Genomic DNA, 20,960 nt, shown 5'->3' on the forward strand with positions numbered 1-20,960 from the left:
TTACGTTAATCCGTCCATACTATGCCCCCATCCCATAATGGTGCATTAATCCATATCATAATCAAGTTTCGAATTCAAGGAAAATGTCAGTAATGTTTACATATAATAATCCAAATAAATATGATACAAATCATATACACATCCTTTGTATTTACTTGAGCAAAAATATAAATTCTAAATAGCATGCATTTAATTTACATCATAGAACATTAAAATGCATCTCAGCTAAATTGTACATCACCATGATCGAATTAAATTAATTTAAATCTAAACAATTGATTAAAATAATATAATCCAACAATATCTAAGTAATTTATTCTTTTAAAATTAATTACATTCCATACTTAGCATGAAAACTTAAATCATGCATTCTAATTCTTAATGAATCTATAAATTAAATAAATATTTAACTCAAATCCATCAATCAACAATACTAATATTAATTTAATATTCTTGCATTAATCAGATTCACATACAACTTATTTAATGCAAAACCAATACTATTGTATCAAACTGACTTATACTTTATACAAATTTCGTTCTGCGTGTACACTTTATGAATAAAACAAATTTCAATTATAATTATATTATAAACTAGTTTATGTTAAAGTCATATCTTGCTACAAAGAGATTGTTGCTTACAATTAATCCGTAGAATTCTAGAATGCAAAAGTGACCAAAACTAATGGTTACTTCCTTGTTCGGCGTGCCAAATTTACAAAGAAAATTTAGTTTTGAATTCTTATATACTTCATTCATAAACTGATTAATGGAAACATATATAGTTGACCTCGTTCGGCGTGTATACAAGGAACCACACAGATTTCATATATATATATATATAACTGGTGCATGCCAATTTGATTCATGCTAATGCTAAAAGAAATTCCTCGTTCTGCGTGCATGAAGGAAAAATAAATATGATTTCATCTAATCAAACTGTTTCATGCTAAAACCCATAATATATTACAACACATGATTAAAACACAAAATATATTACAACACATGAAAGTTTAATTTATCAAAATATGAAAATTATCCCAAACCCAATATTAAAACACATGAACTGAAATTTCCAAATAAATCCATGTAATTAGATTCAATTAATTAATTTGAAGAACCTAAAATTAATCTAGCATGCATAGGGTATGAGTCAAAGGAGAAGAGAAGAATTAAAACTTGCCTTTAGGGATTAGATAAAAAACCCTAACCTCCTTCTTCCTTTTCTCTTCCTTCTTCTTCCTTCTTTCTCTCTCTAAAATATAGTACGTAATATATTTTCTAACCTCTTTCACAACCCTATAATTATATATTTATAGTCAAATAAAATAACACTAATCCTTTTCCCAATCCAAGCCAAACTAATAATAAAAATAAAATAAAATCTAAATACTAAAAAGGTAACTAAAATATATGGTACGTATAATCTATGTGTAATCCTTTTTATATGTAATATATAAATATATATGACTTTCCTTATATATATATATATATATTTATTTATTAAATATACATATACATGGGTAATTATCCGTACCTATTAAACCCCTTATCCAAGTAGTCCATAGAGCCCAATTAGTTGGTCCATTACTACTATCCATATCCAATTCCCTAAAAATATTAAAATAAAAATAAAATAAAACAATTAAATTCCTAAATAAATACACATCATCACACACAATTTCATTTAAATAATTAAATCAATTAACACATTTAACAAATAATTAAATCAATTAAACAAGTAAACAATTAGCCAAGAAATCAACTAAATAATTAAATGCAATTAAAATAATTTTTTTTTAAAAAATACCGAGACTATCCTTTTAAAATCAGGGGTATTACATTCTTCCCCCCTAACAAAAGGAATTCCGTCCTCGGAATTCGCCCTTACCTTCTTCCATTATATCTGGAAACTGTGAGCGAATGACATCCTCTTGCTCCCAAGTAGACTCAGCCTCATTATGGTGACTCCACTGGACACGCACTAACGATATGACTTTATTGCGAAGAACATGATCCTTACGGTCTATAATGCGACACGGTGGCTCCACATAAGTTGCATCCGGTTGCAACTCAATCTCACCCACATCTATGTGCTGATACCTATCCTCATCGCGCAGAAATTTTCGCAACATGGAAACATAAAACACGTTGTGGATGCGATCCAAATGATCCGGAAGTGCCAACCGATAAGCTACAGCTCTCACGCGATCGGTAATCATGAATGGACCCACAAACCGTGGTGATAACTTCCCTTTCTTTCCAAAGCGCATTAAACCTTTCATAGGAGACACTTTGAGTAGAACCTGATCCCCAACCTGAAACTCCAAAACACGAGTACGACGATCCGCATAACTCTTCTGCCTACTCTGGGCAGTGCGCATGCGATCCCTAATAAGAGCAATCTTCTCAGAAGTATCCTTAATGAACTCAGGACCCAAAAAATGACTCTCGCCAACCTCCATCCAACAAACAGGAGATCTACATGGTCGTCCATATAATGCCTCAAACGGTGCCATACCAATAGTCTTCTGAAAACTATTGTTATATGCGAACTCCACAAGTGACAAATACTCCTCCCAATGGCCCTTAAAGTCAAGGACACAAGAACGAAGCATATCCTCCATTATCTGATTAACCCTCTCGGTCTGTCCATCAGTTTGAGGATGATAAGCAGTGCTAAGATGCAACTCTGTACCCAAAGCCTCCTGAAAACTCTTCCAAAACCCTGATACAAAGCTCGAATCCCTATCTGATATAATAGATAACGGAATGCCATGCAACTTCACAATCTCTGTAATGTAAAGTTTCGCCAACTGTTCCGAAGTGTAATCAGTGCGAATAGGCAAGAAATGAGCAGATTTAGTCAACCTATCAACGATGACCCAAATGGAATTGTGATTCTTAAACGAGTTAGGTAATCCCTCTACAAAATCCATAGAAATGCTCTCCCATTTCCACTCCGGTATCGGCAGTGGCTGTAGAGCTCCTGGCGGCCTCTGATGATCAATCTTGACCATCTGACAAGTACTACATCGTGAGACAAATAGAGCAATGTCCCTCTTCATACCTGCCCACCAAAACTGCCGCTTCATATCCTGATACATTTTGTCACCTCCAGGATGAACCGAAAACTCAGAGTGGTGAGTCTCAGTCATCACATCCTTCCTCAACTCATCAGCAGAAGGTACCACTAACCGTCCCTTATACCTCAAACCTCCATCAGCCCCAACATAGTAGAATGGAACCTCTCCGGAAGCTATCTCTGCAACTTTATCAATGCACTGCTGATCCGTGAGTTGTGCCTTCAAAACTTTGTGAATGATAGAAGGTGTAACTACCATGCAAGCCAAGAAAGTATTCGACAATTCATCCACCCTCTTCAACGCATTCCACTCAGTAATGAACAGAGTGGAAAGACTACCAACAGGTCGACGACTGAGTGCATCTGCCACCACATTCGCTTTCCCTGGATGATACTGGATAGAGAAATGATAGTCTTTCACAAACTCCAACCATCGGCGCTGTCTCATATTCAGCTCTCGCTGAGTGAACAAGTACTGCAGACTCTTGTGATCACTAAATAATCTGAAGGATTCACCCAACAGATAATGCCTCTAAATACGTAAGGCAAAGACCACCGCTGCCAACTCCAAATCATGTGTTGGATAATTAAGCTCATGAGGCTTAAGTTTCCGAGATCCATACGAAATTGGTCGCTCCTCCTGCATCAAGACACATCCCAGACCCTGCAAAGAAGCATCTGTGTAGACAAGATACTCAATCCCGCTCTGTGGGGTAGACAAAACTGGTGCAGAAGTCAACTTAGTCTTCAGTTCATCAAAAGCTTTTTGACAATGTTCATCCCACACGAACTGTACACCCTTCTTAGTCAGATGAGTGAGTGGTCCCGCTATCTTTGAGAACCCCTGGATGAACCTTCTATAATAACCTGCCAAACCGAGAAAACTCCGAATCTCGGTAGGTGATGTAGGCTGTCCCCACTCAACCACCGCTGAAACCTTGGCTGGATCCACCGCTATTCCCCTTTCTGACACCACGTGACCCAGAAATTTCACTTCCCGCTGCCAAAATTCACACTTCTCAAACTTGGCATATAACTGATGCTCACGAAGCGTCTGTAAGACTATCCGAAGATGTCTAGCATGATCGTCCTCTGACCTCGAGTAAATCAAAATGTCATCTATGAAGACAATGACAAATTGATCCAAGTAAGCTCTGAAGACTCTATTCATTAAATCCATGAAAACCGCTGGTGCATTAGTCAACCCGAACGGCATCACCCGAAACTCATAAGATCCATATCTAGTGAGAAACGCTGTCCTCGGGACATCCTGCTCCCGAACCCGAAGTTGATGATATCCAGACCGCAGATCAATCTTAGAGAAATAAGTAGCTCCCTTCAACTGATCAAACAAGTCATCAATCCTGGGCAAAGGATACTTGTTACGAATAGTAACCTTGTTCAACTCCCTGTAATCTATACACAAGCGGAGCGAACCATCCTTCTTCTTCACAAATAAAACCGGTGCTCCCCAGGGTGAAGTACTCCTGCGAATGAAACCCTGGCTGAGTAGCTGCTGAATCTGATCCCTCAGCTCGCGCATCTCCACTGGTGCCATCCTATATGGTGCCCTAGCAATAGGCGTAGTGCCTGGAGCTAAGTCTATCACAAAGTCGATCTCGCGACTAGGCGGCAACCCTGGAATCTCCTGAAATACATCCGGGTAATCCTGTACAATTGGTATGTTATCCAAAAATACAGTAGTCCCCTCATCCGTTTCCTCCTCCATATGAAACAAATAGGTGCTAGTGATCCCCTTAGAACGCGGCATAGCGACGACGTACATGCCCTGACCAGGTATAGTGAAAATAACTGATCTATCATAATAATTAACTTGGGCATGGTAATGCGATAACCAATCCATCCCAAGTATCACGTCATAAGTGTGCATGTCCAGGACCAATAGATTGGCTAGAAATCTGAGTCTACCAATATCTAGTGTCACAGGCCCATCACTCTCATGTAAAATGGCTGTATCGCCCAATGGTGTAGAAATACCATGAGGTTTAGTGCATACCCTCGTCCTCATCCCAGATAAAGCAACAAAAGTCCTAGCTACAAATGAGTGTGTAGCACCCGTATCAAATAAAACACGTCCATGTAAACCATGAATAGGAAACTTACCCTCAATAGCCTGAGGTGCCCGAACATCCTGTGGCATGAGGTTGTACACCCTGCCATAATGTAACTGCTGCGATGCCTGTCCCTGAGGCTGCGGCGGCGCTGGTAAAGCTGGATATGTCTGTCCCTGAATCCGTGGAACCTGTGGAGCTGGTAAAGGCACTGGTGCCCTCTGCCCCTGCTGCACATGTTGTCCCTGTCTCTGTCCCTGTCTTACTGTAGGACACTGCCTGGAAGTGTGACCATACTCTCCACAAGTATACCAACTACCCTGGAAAGTACCAAATGGCCTCCTCTGTCGGTTAGCCTGTGGCTGACCCTGTCCTGCCTGTGGTCCCCCATTCTGCTGCCTCTGAATAGGTGCCCCATTCTGCTGAGCATCTGAACCACCCTTGTGCTTCTTCCAAGGCTGATGTCCCTGGAATTTGCCCTTGTCATTCTGTCGGTGTCCGTTCCCATTCCCTTTCTCAGCTGACTGATTAGCAGAGTCTCGATCACCCCGCTTCTCACCCTTGGCCTGTCTAAAATCCACGGTCAACTGATACTGCTGTAGAGCGGCGTCTACCACCTGAGCATAAGTAGTATAGGCTGGACTACCCGTAATAGCTCTCTTGATAGACCACATCAGTCCCTTGACGAAACTGTTGCGCTTCTTCTCCTCTGTATCCATCTCCTCCGGTGCAAAGAGAGACAAGCGTGTGAACTGCTGCTCATACTCCGCTACTGTCATGTTCCCCTGCTGCAGATTAAGAAACTCAGTCTTCATGGCTGCCCTGATTGCATAAGGGAAATACTTTTCATCAAAACGTGCACTGAACTGATCGTAAGTCAATGCCATCCTCTCCGCTGCGGTGGTAACTGACTCCCACCACTGTAGTGCATCCCCAACTAGCTTGAAAGTAGCAAGCATCTGCTTCTGAACCTCCGTGCATTGAACCAAGCGAAGATGTCGCTCGATGTCCTGTTTCCACTGATGAGCTGCTCTCGCATCGGTGGAGCCTGTGAACTCAGGTGGGCTCCCCTTTGTGAAAGAACTCCTAGCCTTCTCCCAAGTATCAATCCGAACAACCGGTGCCGGTAACGGTGCCGGCTGTACTTGAGGCTGATTCCGAAGTGCAGCGGTTACCCCTGCTTCTATAGCCCGAGCAATAAGGTCATTGATGTGAGGAGGAAACTCTAGATCTCCTCCCTGATCCCGAATCTGCTGAACTTCCTCATGCTCCTCATAGAACTGACCCTCATCCTCCTAACGCTGCCTATAAGCCGCCTCCCTTCGTTGGCTGTTTCTCTGATTGTCCCGTCTTCTTCTAGCGTTAACCATTCTGTTAACATAGAAAGACAGACATTAGTACGATTTAACCGAACCGTAAAGAATACAACGAATCATAATCTTAGGCTCTAAATAAAAGAATACGCTACGCGGAAGTCTTAAAACGATAGATCCCTAGAGACACTTGAACCTGGAGTGCTCTGATACCAACTGTGATACCCCTCGATTCTAGAGCCACGGGTGATCAAGTCCGAGCACAGAATACAAGGGATATCAAACAATTAATATTTAAACAAGCATTGGAATACAAGATGAATTAAAAATAAACAGATAAGTTGAAAGGAAAACTAAATAATAAATTCTTATTTAAAAATCCTCAAATAAATAATGATTAAAATCCCATAATAAAATCCTCCAATCTTATGATACCAGTAATTAATTAAACTACAACTCGGGAATCCATACTGTGGACCCTTAATAATATCTTAACTGACATAACTGAATCGAAAAAAATAATAAGTTACTAATGAAGAAGAGTCCTACGTAGAGTCGGAATAATGAATGGCTGTCTCTGCTCGGCACGAACAATCTCTAAGACTGGAACTGACGAACACCTGAAAAATAATGGTGGGTCAGGCCCACATACAAGTTCTAATCTACTACATCCCAAACAGAGACCCGATACCCGTACACATCCTAATTAATTCAATAATAACTAAATAGTCCATATATAGATATATACACACACTAAAGAGACCTCACTAGACTATAGAGTTGTCTCAACCTGAATAGTAGGCAACATGCAAAACGCACATATAGTGGGCATGAGTACCTAGACCTACCAGGGTACACAACTACGCTATATCTAGCTACACATCCCTGGCAATATAGGCACCCTAACCACTGATCCTGAGACTCAAGCTCATATCATGGTGTATAATTATATATTTAAAATCCGTCCTATCCAACCATCAAAAATAGACTATCCAATTATTATTTCAATACTATGTCATCCAACTATTCCGTTGACCTGACACGAATAAGTAGGACTTAACACTGTGGTTAATCCGTTCCCTTATTAAAAATAGGTAGGACTTAACTCTTACGTTAATCCGTCCATACTATGCCCCCATCCCATAATGGTGCATTAATCCATATCATAATCAAGTTTCGAATTCAAGGAAAATGTCAGTAATGTTTACATATAATAATCCAAATAAATATGATACAAATCATATACACATCCTTTGTATTTACTTGAGCAAAAATATAAATTCTAAATAGCATGCATTTAATTTACATCATAGAACATTAAAATGCATCTCAGCTAAATTGTACATCACCATGATCGAATTAAATTAATTTAAATCTAAACAATTGATTAAAATAATATAATCCAACAATATCTAAGTAATTTATTCTTTTAAAATTAATTACATTCCATACTTAGCATGAAAACTTAAATCATGCATTCTAATTCTTAATGAATCTAATTAAATTAAATAAATATTTAACTCAAATCCATCAATCAACAATACTAATATTAATTTAATATTCTTGCATTAATCAGATTCACATACAACTTATTTAATGCAAAACCAATACTATTGTATCAAACTGACTTATACTTTATACAAATTTCGTTCTGCGTGTACACTTTATGAATAAAACAAATTTCAATTATAATTATATTATAAACTAGTTTATGTTAAAGTCATATCTTGCTACAAAGAGATTGTTGCTTACAATTAATCCGTAGAATTCTAGAATGCAAAAGTGACCAAAACTAATGGTTACTTCCTTGTTCGGCGTGCCAAATTTACAAAGAAAATTTAGTTTTGAATTCTTATATACTTCATTCATAAACTGATTAATGGAAACATATATAGTTGACCTCGTTCGGCGTGTATACAAGGAACCACACAGATTTCATATATATATATATAACTGGTGCATGCCAATTTGATTCATGCTAATGCTAAAAGAAATTCCTCGTTATGCGTGCATGAAGGAAAAATAAATATGATTTCATCTAATCAAACTGTTTCATGCTAAAACCCATAATATATTACAACACATGATTAAAACACAAAATATATTACAACACATGAAAGTTTAATTTATCAAAATATGAAAATTATCCCAAACCCAATATTAAAACACATGAACTGAAATTTCCAAATAAATCCATGTAATTAGATTCAATTAATTAATTTGAAGAACCTAAAATTAATCTAGCATGCATAGGGTATGAGTCAAAGGAGAAGAGAAGAATTAAAACTTGCCTTTAGGGATTAGATAAAAAACCCTAACCTCCTTCTTCCTTTTCTCTTCCTTCTTCTTCCTTCTTTCTCTCTCTAAAATATAGTACGTAATATATTTTCTAACCTCTTTCACAACCCTATAATTATATATTTATAGTCAAATAAAATAACACTAATCCTTTTCCCAATCCAAGCCAAACTAATAATAAAAATAAAATAAAATCTAAATACTAAAAAGGTAACTAAAATATATGGTACGTATAATCTATGTGTAATCCTTTTTATATGTAATATATAAATATATATGACTTTCCTTATATATATATATATTTATTTATTTATTAAATATACATATACATGGGTAATTATCCGTACCCATTAAACCCCTTATCCAAGTAGTCCATAGAGCCCAATTAGTTGGTCCATTACTACTATCCATATCCAATTCCCTAAAAATATTAAAATAAAAATAAAATAAAACAATTAAATTCCTAAATAAATACACATCATCACACACAATTTCATTTAAACAATTAAATCAATTAACACATTTAACAAATAATTAAATCAATTAAACAAGTAAACAATTAGCCAAGAAATCAACTAAATAATTAAATGCAATTAAAATAATTTTTTTTAAAAAAATACCGAGACTATCCTTTTAAAATCAGGGGTATTACAGCCATGCCATTTACCAAGTCCAAAATGAGTTATATGTAAGATATGATAAATCACTAATTTATCAAATTAACAAAAGACATGCATACAACTTATGTAAATATCAATAGCATGCAAGATAACAAAAAATCCAACCCTAAAACATTCCCTATCTCACTAGAGAAGTGTCTTTCTAGAATCTAAGGAAAAATCAATACAAAATGGCAAACCCTTCTAGGGTTATGAAGAGGAAGATGAGGGGAACAAAATGTATTCCCAAGTTCAAGCTTGGAAATCAATAGAAGGCTCTCAGAATCATGGTTAAAGCTTAAGGCTTTAGGCTCATCTATGGAGGCTAGGGTTTTCTTTACAAGAGAGGGAGGAAATGAAAAATGATGAAGATGAAATGTGAGTGGAGGGGATAGAGATCCTCCACTCACTATGTGCTCTTATACTACCTTACACACACACACTAATGCAAGATCAAATTGTGAGCCTACACTTGTCACAAATCCAAGGCTCCATCCTAGGCTAAATCTCAAGCCTACACTTGTCAACCATCCAAGCCAACAAGTGCACCAATCCTAGGCCAACAAGTGGTTAAATCTCCACCCTCCACATGTCCCATCCAAGGCCTCAAAGTGTTTCCACACACATGTTAACAAGTGGACCAATAAGAGTGTGACACTTGTTACACTTTTCAAAAATTGCAAAAAAGTCTATTTTAAAAATATCTTCCAAATTAAATTGCAAAATGGTCCCTAAGATGAAGAATAATTACTTTACAGTAATTACACAAAACCTCTAAAGTTTAAAAAATTACAAAAAGGTCATGCATCTATACCCTTTACAAGAAAAGTAAGCACTTAGCATGCTTTTCTACAAAAGTGAAAATACACATAGCATGGAATTTAAATATCGTGGATGCATGCAAAACCGGAATCAAATCCAAACACGAAAAATGAGGTTATGCTAAAAAGTGACAATTGAGAAAAAGACGAAATGTGAATAGTGTCACAAAGTGAAAATGTGAATATGACTCGGGCCTCAAAGGAAGTCGTCAATCCACGGACAAGAGTCTCAGAAACCATTCCCGAGTACTCAAGATAACACTAAGTAACGAGAAACCGAACTCAAAAAGGAAAAGATCAACGGGAAAAAAAATATCCGTGAAAATTCGAGAAAAGGAAAGGAATGAAAATGACCAGGTCATTACAGGCCGGCAGCCATGGCAGCCCAAGGGGCTACCACCTTATTTCTTTTTTTTTTGACTATTTCTATCTTGAATTTTGCTTTAGTACCTTAGCGTTTATCGTAGGCCTTGGCGAGGTCGTCCTTTCTCCCATATTAAAATCTATTTTTGGTTATTTTTTGAGTTCAGGTTTGTTGTCAAGTTAGGATTTTGGTGGTGCCTCAAGGGTGAATATTGCTTCCCTCGTAGTTCCCAACAAAACCCCGAAGTATCGTCGGATTCAGAGCGGTTCCGTTTCAGTGGAAATGTGAGATTTCATCTCAAAGTGAGGTAGGGGATGTCTTAGGTTTATATAATTGTTGTATTGATTGTTTTATAAGCTTATACAACTTGTATGCATGCCTAGGTAAATTATGTAGAATTTAATTTAATTATTTTCTTTGTATAAGATTTAATTCACACGGTTGTATATAGCTTGAAATTAAATTGTGGCATGCTATTAAATTAGGCCTTGATATGTTCACTAACATATATTAAATTAGGAGTATTTGAATAAGTATTGAAACTTTTATTTAATTATTTTGTTGTATGAAAATTTAATTCACATGGTTGTAACTAGTATGAAATCAACTTGTAATATGATATTAAAATAGGCCTCGGTATGTTCTTTACCCTATGTTAATTTGAGAGTAATTGAAATTGTTTTAAAATCTAGAGAAAATTAATTAATTAAATTAATTAATTTTATTTTAAGTGTTCTATTCACTTGAATGGATTTTGATTTGATATTGTTGATGAGCTTGGCATGTTCTATCATATATATTAAATTGAGAATATTTGGATAAGTTTTGAGAACTTTATTTATTTATTTTCTTCGCATTGAGTTTAATTTACCTAATTGTAACTAGTGTATAATTAACTTGTAATATGATTTTAAATTAGGCATTGATATGTTTATTAACATACCTTAAATTGAGAATATTTGAATGAACCTTGAATATTTTGTTTAATTATTTTTTTGTATGACATTTAATTTACTTAGTGATGCCTAGTGCAAAATTAACTTGTAGCATAAAATAAAAATAGGCCTTGATATGACCTTTGACATATATGATTTGTAGAATTTTTGGAGTTACTTTGTAATCTTGAGAACTTAATTATTTAAGTCAATTAAATTCTCCTTTATGCTTCTATTGAGGGAATTAGGCATTGATGTTGTATACTTGCTTAATTTGTAATTTGGAACTTGTTATATGATTACATGATAGCATTCCATGAGTTGAAATTATGATTTAACTTGTAAGTATTCACATTTTACTTATATGACATTTAATATGTCATTGTAACTTGAATGCCTAGGGCATGGCTTGTGTGTATTCCGTGACTTGGTTGTGCATGGTAATTGATATTGTGCATTGTGTATATGTGATATACATGTTGCACAACTTGATGATTTTAGGAAAGCTTGTTTGGACATTGGAATATGTTACGGTTAGGGCATGGTTCTAGTACTGGGGATAAGAGTTTCCTCTATAACATATAGTGCGCATTAGGTAATACGCACTAGGTAATACCTTGCGGGATAGTAACCCGGAATCACTTGCTTGGTCATTGACACTTTATGTCCTTTGTCTTTCCGCCATTGGTTGATTTCGCATTCAATTCTTAGTTGTAATTGTGGATTACTTTTAACTTGTGCTTGGGTGCATGATATTTTATTTCTTGCTTAGTATACTTGGATTTGTATACTTGTATGCCATGTATGTCAATATTGCTTAGTATACTTAGGAATGTATACTTGCATATATGTTGCATTTAGCGTACTTAGTATGTACACTTGTATATTGATGATATACTTTCTAGATAACCTAGTATACTTGTGTCTCGTATACTTGTCTTAAGTGCATTTCAATATTAATTGTATACTTGTATATTGAATATCTTGTTGCGTTGTACCGCATGCTTTTATGTTACTTAAATTGTATGAATGATGTGGTTTGTGTTAGAAATGTTTTAAGGTAGCTTAGGATGCTCCTTCAGTTTCACCTTGGACATAGACGTTAGGTGGCATGGACCATTTGTATTGATGTATATCAATTTAATGAATAGTAAAATGTTAGGTTTATGCATGCTCATCTCCTACGAGTAGCTTTATATTACTCACCTACGTAGTAGGGACATTTTTCAGGTACATGAATCATGGTTTGGGATGCACATCATGTCTTGGATGATTTGTAGACTTGAGTTTTCAATTCATGCAAATGTTAACATGAAATGCTATTTTTTTGCTTTTTATGTCAAAACTTTTATATTTGGTTTTAAATATGTAATGTGCACATAAGTACACCTTCTGTGATGTATTTAACATGAGATAAGGTTATGGGCCAATGATATTTATTTTGTATCCTAAATACTTTTATTTTCAAGTATATTGTTAAAAAATAAAAAAAATGGCATGCTTTAGCATCACTAAATTTGCATGGGTGGTGGGAAGTGGACTTTAACACTTCTATAGGTTCCCTTTAATTATGTATGAAGTGTGGCCAAAGGCCAAACGGACTTTTGAGACCATTTGATATTTTTAGTTTCAAGTTTCTCTTTTAAAAGTCATTTTTGGCAAAATTTAAGGTTTAATAGGTGATATTTTGTATTTAGCGACCATTGAGGATGTAGGCCATTGAAACGCGTGTAAATATGTATATTACGTTTGCGTCAATGCTTACCTTACACAAAATATCACATTTGTATGAAATAGATGCTTGTTGGTCTTAAGTTTTCCATTTAAAGCATTTTCTTTGCATTTTGAGGTTCGGATATGTTATATTTTGCATCGGGCATTTTTGGGAGCTGCGGACAATTCCCGTGAACTTAAAATCACTATTTACGTTTGCGTGCATGATCGTTTTAGCACATAACACCATTTAGGATTAAATGAACACTTGTTGCAAAGTTGTTTATTTATTTATTTTTTTATCGTTTTTGACCTAATCTGATCTAGGGGCATTTTGGAATTTTCTTTTGAAAAATAAATTCCGGCCTTGACATGGTCATATCGAAAATGTGATTTTAGGGGGGTTTCTTCACAACATTTTTCCAGAAAATACTGTCTTGGTCTCGAAAACCCAGTGTCAAATCTGATTTTCTGTGCATATATGTATTTTTTCAAAAAGTCTGTTGTAAGGGCATTTTGGGAATTTCACGTCAAAAATTAATTTTTCTTTTGACATGGTCAGCTTAGTATTTTGAGGGGGGTTTCTTTTTCGTGTTTTTCCAAAAACGACTTTTAGTGCCTCAAAACGGCACACGAATTTCAGTATTTTGCCCAGGTCACTATTCACTGCTGTCAAAACAGTGTTCATTGCTGTCAAAACACTATTCACTGACGCGGCAACGTCAAAACTTTGTTTTGACTGTTCCCTTCCATTCGGACTCCGACTCAAGTGATTCTTGAGTCTAACTTGATTAATTTTTCGTCGTCTTTCCAATGGTGTGCTCGATAGCACCCAAATCTTGCTAGAAATGACCATTTTGCCCTTGGGGCTAAACTTGTCCGTTTTTAAAACATCGCTTCTGCTTGTTTTCCTTTTGTTTCTGTAGCTTCATACGAAGTCATGATTGTGTTTTAGGAATGACGTACATTTCTAGAGACGTTTATATTTAAAAAGACCATTTTGCCCTTGAGGGCTTATTTGGTCTTTTTCCGATCTTTTTCTTTCGCGTTATTCTCGTTAAGTTCCGTGGCCTTATGGAGGTCACTTTGGCGTCAATGCAGCTCTAGAGACTTGATTTCTATTTTCGTTTACGCATTCAGATCCGTTATCGGGTCAAATTTCGGTTCATCACAGGACGCGCTGGTTTGAAAAACCAGGACCGTCACAATATAGGCCTCACATATGTATGTGTAACCATTACATTTAATTACACCCATTATTCCCACTAACATGATATTTAGTAGGTATAACTCTCACTAATATAACTATTTAGTCTTAACTCTCATGACTCTTGAGGTTACATAACCTTCACCATCACACTAACTCTTATATACTAATTCTCATCAAGATAATTTACTACTTACTAACTTGCTAAATGCCCACATACACTATGTAAGACAAATACTTGAAATGACTAATTAAATACTAAAATCAAGTTTATTTTTCAACACCCCCTTTTAAACTTGATTTTGTAACTTGAAAAAAAACTTTTTATTAATCTTGGGGGCTTGATCAAAGGTTTGATGGTTGATATTCAAATTTACCTCCTTTAATAGCTTCAATCTTCTTTGCTATTTTCATTGATTTGTAGGGCTTGTGTAACTTCTTCAAATGTTTGAATAATGCCCTTTTATTATTTACATTTATCTTCTTCATATGGGCGCACCATCTATTTTCTCTCTTTTTGAATTCTTGAAACTTCTTGAACTTCTTATGTGCTTCTTTTTTGGAATCAAAAAATAATTCTATATTCACCCAACCTGTGTCAATTACAAAATTCTCCAAACCATCTTGTAAAAAATAATTCAAAAACTTTTTCTTGCCTTTAGCTTCAATCTCATAATTAATTGGAACAATTTTCTTTAAAAGAAGTTCATCATTATCTACAAAATAAACATTATTTGATGAATATAAAGAAAGAAAAATTCATCAACTAAGTCAAATATATCTTCTTTCAAGATGGAATTTGTAATCATACCTAAAAATGTTAACTCACCAATATGAACTTTTGCCTCTTCTTTAGTATTTTATTCTTCTAAATCTTCAATTTCATTTTATTCTCCTCCACTTTTTCAATCTATTCTTTAACACATTTTCTTACCTCTTTCTCATTCACCATTTCAAATTCTCCTTCAACTTTTGAATCTCCAAAATCTTCAACTTCATTTGCATGGAACACCTCTTCATTCTCCACAATTTTGTCCTCAAGACTTTCATAATCAGCTTTCGTAAACTCATCTTCAAAGCATTGTACCCAATACTCTATGGATAGTGATGCACCTCTATGATTGGAAACGATGGTCTCGAGCATCTTCTAAACACAACTTGGAGTTTTGGACTCTCCAAAATATTTCTAAATTTCTTGATGTATTGCCTTTTGTAACATTACCAACGCCTTCTCTTCTTTCTTCACACGAATCTTGTTGGACATGCCATTTTTAGCTCTTCTCCAATAACATCCCACAAATCACATGCTTTGAGGTATGAAGTCATTATGATTCTCATTCTCTTATAATTAGAGAACATTATCTTCTCACTAAGAAAATACATTTTTCCCTCTTCATCATTATTAAGGAGAAACATATTTTTCTAAAAATGTTGAACCTTCTATGATCAACTTCGTCAGACCTTTGGGATCGTCTAGGCTCTGAACATGAAACCTGACTCTGGCTCTGACATAGAACCTGGCTCTGATACCACTTTGTTGGCTTTTTCTCTGATACCACTTTCTGACTTTGCTCTGATATCACTTTGTTAAAAATAATGGGCTATACAAACAAAAACAACTTTATATAATTTGAAAGAGAAATGGAGGAAGAAATATATTATTTTATTTATTCCTAACTTCTTTTTCTAAAAATGATTGGATTACATAATTATATAGGCCCCACATATGTATGTGTAACCATTATATTTAAATACCTAATTATACCCATTATTCCCACTAACATATATTTAGTAGGTATAACTCCCACTAATATAACCATTTAGTCTTGACTCTCATGACTCTTGATGTGATACCTCTTAGATCCGAGACACGGGTTGATCAGGCCCAAGCCCAAACCCGAGGGATATCGAACAATTAAAGTATTTTAAAGCGAACACGGAATACAAGGTGAAATAAGAAATAAAATAATAATAGTTGGAAGCAACTAAAATAGAAATCCTCAAATAAATAATTATTAAAATCCAAACTCCAAACCTCCAATTCTTTAACAACTGGGGAATCCATCTAGTGGACCCCTAATAACAAATCCCAACATAAATAAAAATAGCTAACATCAAAATCAAAGCTAATAAGGAAGTAGTCCTACGTAGTCGGTGGAATGGACGTCTGTATCTGCTCTGCACGATAACCTCTAACTCTGGAACTGACGAGCACCTGAAAAATAAAGGAGTGGGTCAGGCCTACATGCAAGTCCTGATCTACTACGATCCAAACAGTAATCCGATACGCAGATACATCCTAGAAAGACTCAACAATATCTAGAGTAGTCCATATATGTATATATAGTACACACTATAGGACGCTCGCTAGTCCAGTAGGTCTGTCACAGTCTGAATAGAAGGCAACATGCGAATACGCACCCGAAGGTGGGCATGAGTACCTAGACCTACCAGGGAACAACACCTATGTCCAGTTATCCATCCTAGGCGATATACGCGCCCTAACCATGGTCCTGAGACTCAAGCTCATACCATGGCACATATAATAAATATATAAAGTCCGTACTCCTAATACAAAATATCATCCATCTATTTAGTGGTTTGATATATGTATAACAAATCCATCCTGAAACCATAGTAGGTCATTCAATTTATTTGATTGACATGACACAAGTAGGTGATGGACTTAACATTTATGGTTAATCCATACCTTAATCTAAATTAGGTAGAATTTAGTGTTTGAACTAGTCCAAACCTAGTATGTCACCGTCTCATACCGGTACATACAATCCTCCAGTTAATATAGTTGACAATACAATATTAAATAGTCATCAACCATACTCCAGAATATGCACAAGATAAATTTAATGCATATACATAAATATTAGGCATTCAATATAGGGCCTAAAATCATATCCAATGTTGTAAATTGCAATAACATATGTAACCATTTACATCCTCCAACAAAATATGTATTAATATAAATTTATACATATTTAACAATATTAGGTATTCACTACGGAATCCAAATATCATACTCCAACAATTTAAATAGCTAAAATAAGTCTTAGTATTTAAATTCTACATATAGCCCATAAACTGATACCATCTAACAGCCATTAAGTACCAATTTAATCCAAACCAATCATAGTTGAATTTCCAGATAATTCACTACGTTCATAACATGGTGGAAAAATATGATTAAATATTATTAATTCATATACCAACAATTTGCTAAGTTCCAGTAATTAAATTTCTTAGCAAAATAGTGCAACGTATAGATTTTTCTTGAGCTGTATTTTACTCATTTCCTTAATCCAATATTGTAATAATGTTTTTCACTATTTTAATAAGTCCCTAACATTTAATTACACCCTTCAGTATCCTTTAAACAACTTTAGAATTCACTATACAGCTTAAACTACGCACACAAACACACTCAGTATGCACTTTCTGGGCAAGAGCAGGCTCTAGAAAAATTGAGCATGCTCTTTTATGGATTGAGCTGGCTCTATGGCTCTAAGAGCCAGCTCTAAACAGCCAAGAGCCGGCTCTAAGAATATTAGAGCTGGCTCTTTCCCTTTTTGGAGCCTGCTCTTGCTCCCTTGCATGCCGTTGTCTGTTCCTGCTTCATCTTCTTCAACTCCGGTGTTTTCCTAGACCCTCTGTGATGTTTTTAATCCTTGTTCTAGATTCCAACTCAGTCCTAGATACATTTTAAACCACTAACATCCAACCATAACATGTATTGAACACAACCTTTTAAAGCGACGATTACAGAATCTTAGTTATGAACTTAAGCGATTCAAAACAGATTTCTTATGTGAAAATTGAATATTATTTTTAATATTTATTTCAAAGTTCAATCTTAACCCTAGATTAATGTCTAGTCCTCAATACATAATCATGATCCCCATTTAATTAAAGCTTAACATAAACACCGAGAAGAAACAAATAACAGAAACATCAAGGATTAGGCAAACTAGATTATCAACGAGACTAAATAAAAATCATATATGCATAAAAGACTTGTTATTACTTTTATTTAAGTCTGTTTTAATCTTTATTTAAATCCCTGGAGTCCAACTAGGCATGCACATAACACGAATTAACAGGAAAGAGAAGAACTGAGACTTGCCTTGAGTTTCAGATTTGAAACTCTAATTCCACCATCTCTGAATGTTCCGGTAATGTCCTAGACTGCAGTTCCACCTCTGTTGCTATTGGTTTTACCTATGAGCAACCTCTCCTTCCTCCTCCTTGGTCCAACCTAGTTTTCTTCTCCTATCTCTCTTTTTTCCCTATGTATCTCACCGACTCTCTGTTTATAGACTTGTGCTTACGTTTTTTTCTAAAACCCTAAACCCCAGTGTTCTTATATATTTATAGGCTCTAAACAATAATCCTACTCTATGTAAAATTAGAGACACAAACCCTAATTTTAAATCCTACACCAACCCTAAGTCGGATACGTTCAAACATAAAACCCTAGAATTCATCCACTACCTAAGTCAGTTAACGTTTTTAATTTTATACGTGCTTGTAAAAGAGAAATACAATTTAACAGTTAATGCAAGAAAATAAATTTAAACAATCAATTAAAGAAAAATACACAATTAATTGAATTAAAATAAAATAAATCAAATAAGCAAATAAATGAATTTTAAACACCCAAGTAAACAATTAAATCAAATAATTAAAACAGTTAAGTCAACTAAAGAAAACAAAAACCAATCAAGTCAATTAAAACAAGCAAACAACCAATTAAATAATTAAAAAATCATTTAAAATAATTAAATAAAATTTCAGGACTATCCTTTTAAAATTAGGAGTATTACACTTGAGTTTACATAACCTTCACCATCATACTAACTCTTATATACTATTTCTCATTAAGATAATTTACTACCTATTAACATGCTAAATGCCCACATACATTATGTAAGACATATACTTGAAATGACTAATTAAATACTAAAAGCAAATTTATTTTTCAATAGAATATGCATGTAAGTGAGTTTTTTTGTCAATTAAAAAAAAAAAAAAAACTAGAGTATAAGGATTGAAACAAACTAATAGAAGTATTATACTTTCTTTGATTATAAATGAGTAAGTGGAAAGTTTGTTTCAACCCTTATACTCTCTGGTTTATTTGATAATGTGTGCGTGTGTGTTTGTGTGTGTATATATATATATAGTATATAAATATATTCCCAGCTATATCTATCCATCTATTTTAATATATACCTTAATGCAGTGACTAATAAAAAAACTAACATTGTACTTTCTTCGATTATAAATGAGTAACATAGTGGCTAAAACATGATCTTTCCTTTCAGTTGTGGGTCCTTCATCCTTATGTTTAATTTACAGTCCTGTTACAGGAATTCATTCCCCATTAGAGCCCGAAAGTTTTGATAAATGTCAATCGTCATTATCAAGATATTCAAAAAATGGCTGTGGTAGTTTAGGATTGATTTATGTCCTTGTTTAGGGTTTCGAAGTTGAGACATTAAGAACTTAGCTAGAGTTAGACTCAGTTTTAGGGTTAGATTTGTGGATGGTATAGTACGCGAATCCATCACAACACCTAAAAGTAAAGCAGAAAAAAAAAGTGACAGACGTCACTGCTATTAAGGTGAAGATAAAATAGATAGATAGATATAGCTAGGAATATATATTTATATATATATACACACACACATACACGATTACCACACACATGCTAGAGGAATAGGATGCTAGCTAAGCTATCCCATCTTAGCAAGCTTTTGTAGTTGCTTACGTCGCGTCCATGACCAGTGGGCATGATTGGATTGAAAGGAAAAGGAGGAACAATCAGCTTCCACGTGGTCTCCACAATTTTCAGATGAAGTCCAATCATTTTTAGGCTAATATTAAATAAATAATACTAGTATTAACTTTTTTTTCAAGTCTAATACACTAATCTTAATCTCTAGATTATTGGGTTATTAGAAAGCTAATCACCTTTTCGCTTCGGTATTGACTTGTTCAATTATTTGGATGTACATTTGTACATGTTCGAAATACAATCATAAGCTCCATATATATATATATATATATATATATATATTCACACACATACATACACATGGAGTTAATGGTTTAATTATCATTTTTCTCTTTCCATTTTTGGTCAACCAATAACAAATAGTAATCTTTCTTGCTTACTATAATTGTGTAAATGTTTTTCTCACGCTCTTTTAAGAAGATTAGGAGGAATCTTTATAGCTAAACTCATCTATTAAGTAGGGCAATTATAGATTGTACCTTCACAGTCTTCTAATCAAATTGATCCATTTTTGGTCTTCCAAGAAATAAAATTTGATTACATGTCCTAATCATTATTGCGGTCCCACCTAGATAAGTACATATGGATTATTCACTGTAAATGTGCAGTTCGTTGATTTTAAGATCAAATTAAATTTCCATTAATTTTCACTCTTACTTACCGGAAATAAAAAAAAAAAAA

This window comes from Cornus florida, unplaced genomic scaffold (genome assembly GCF_030987335.1).
Source record: "Cornus florida cultivar Cherokee Brave unplaced genomic scaffold, ASM3098733v1 CherokeeBrave_3.0.0_Hap2_Chr01, whole genome shotgun sequence".
NCBI lineage: Eukaryota > Viridiplantae > Streptophyta > Magnoliopsida > Cornales > Cornaceae > Cornus > Cornus florida.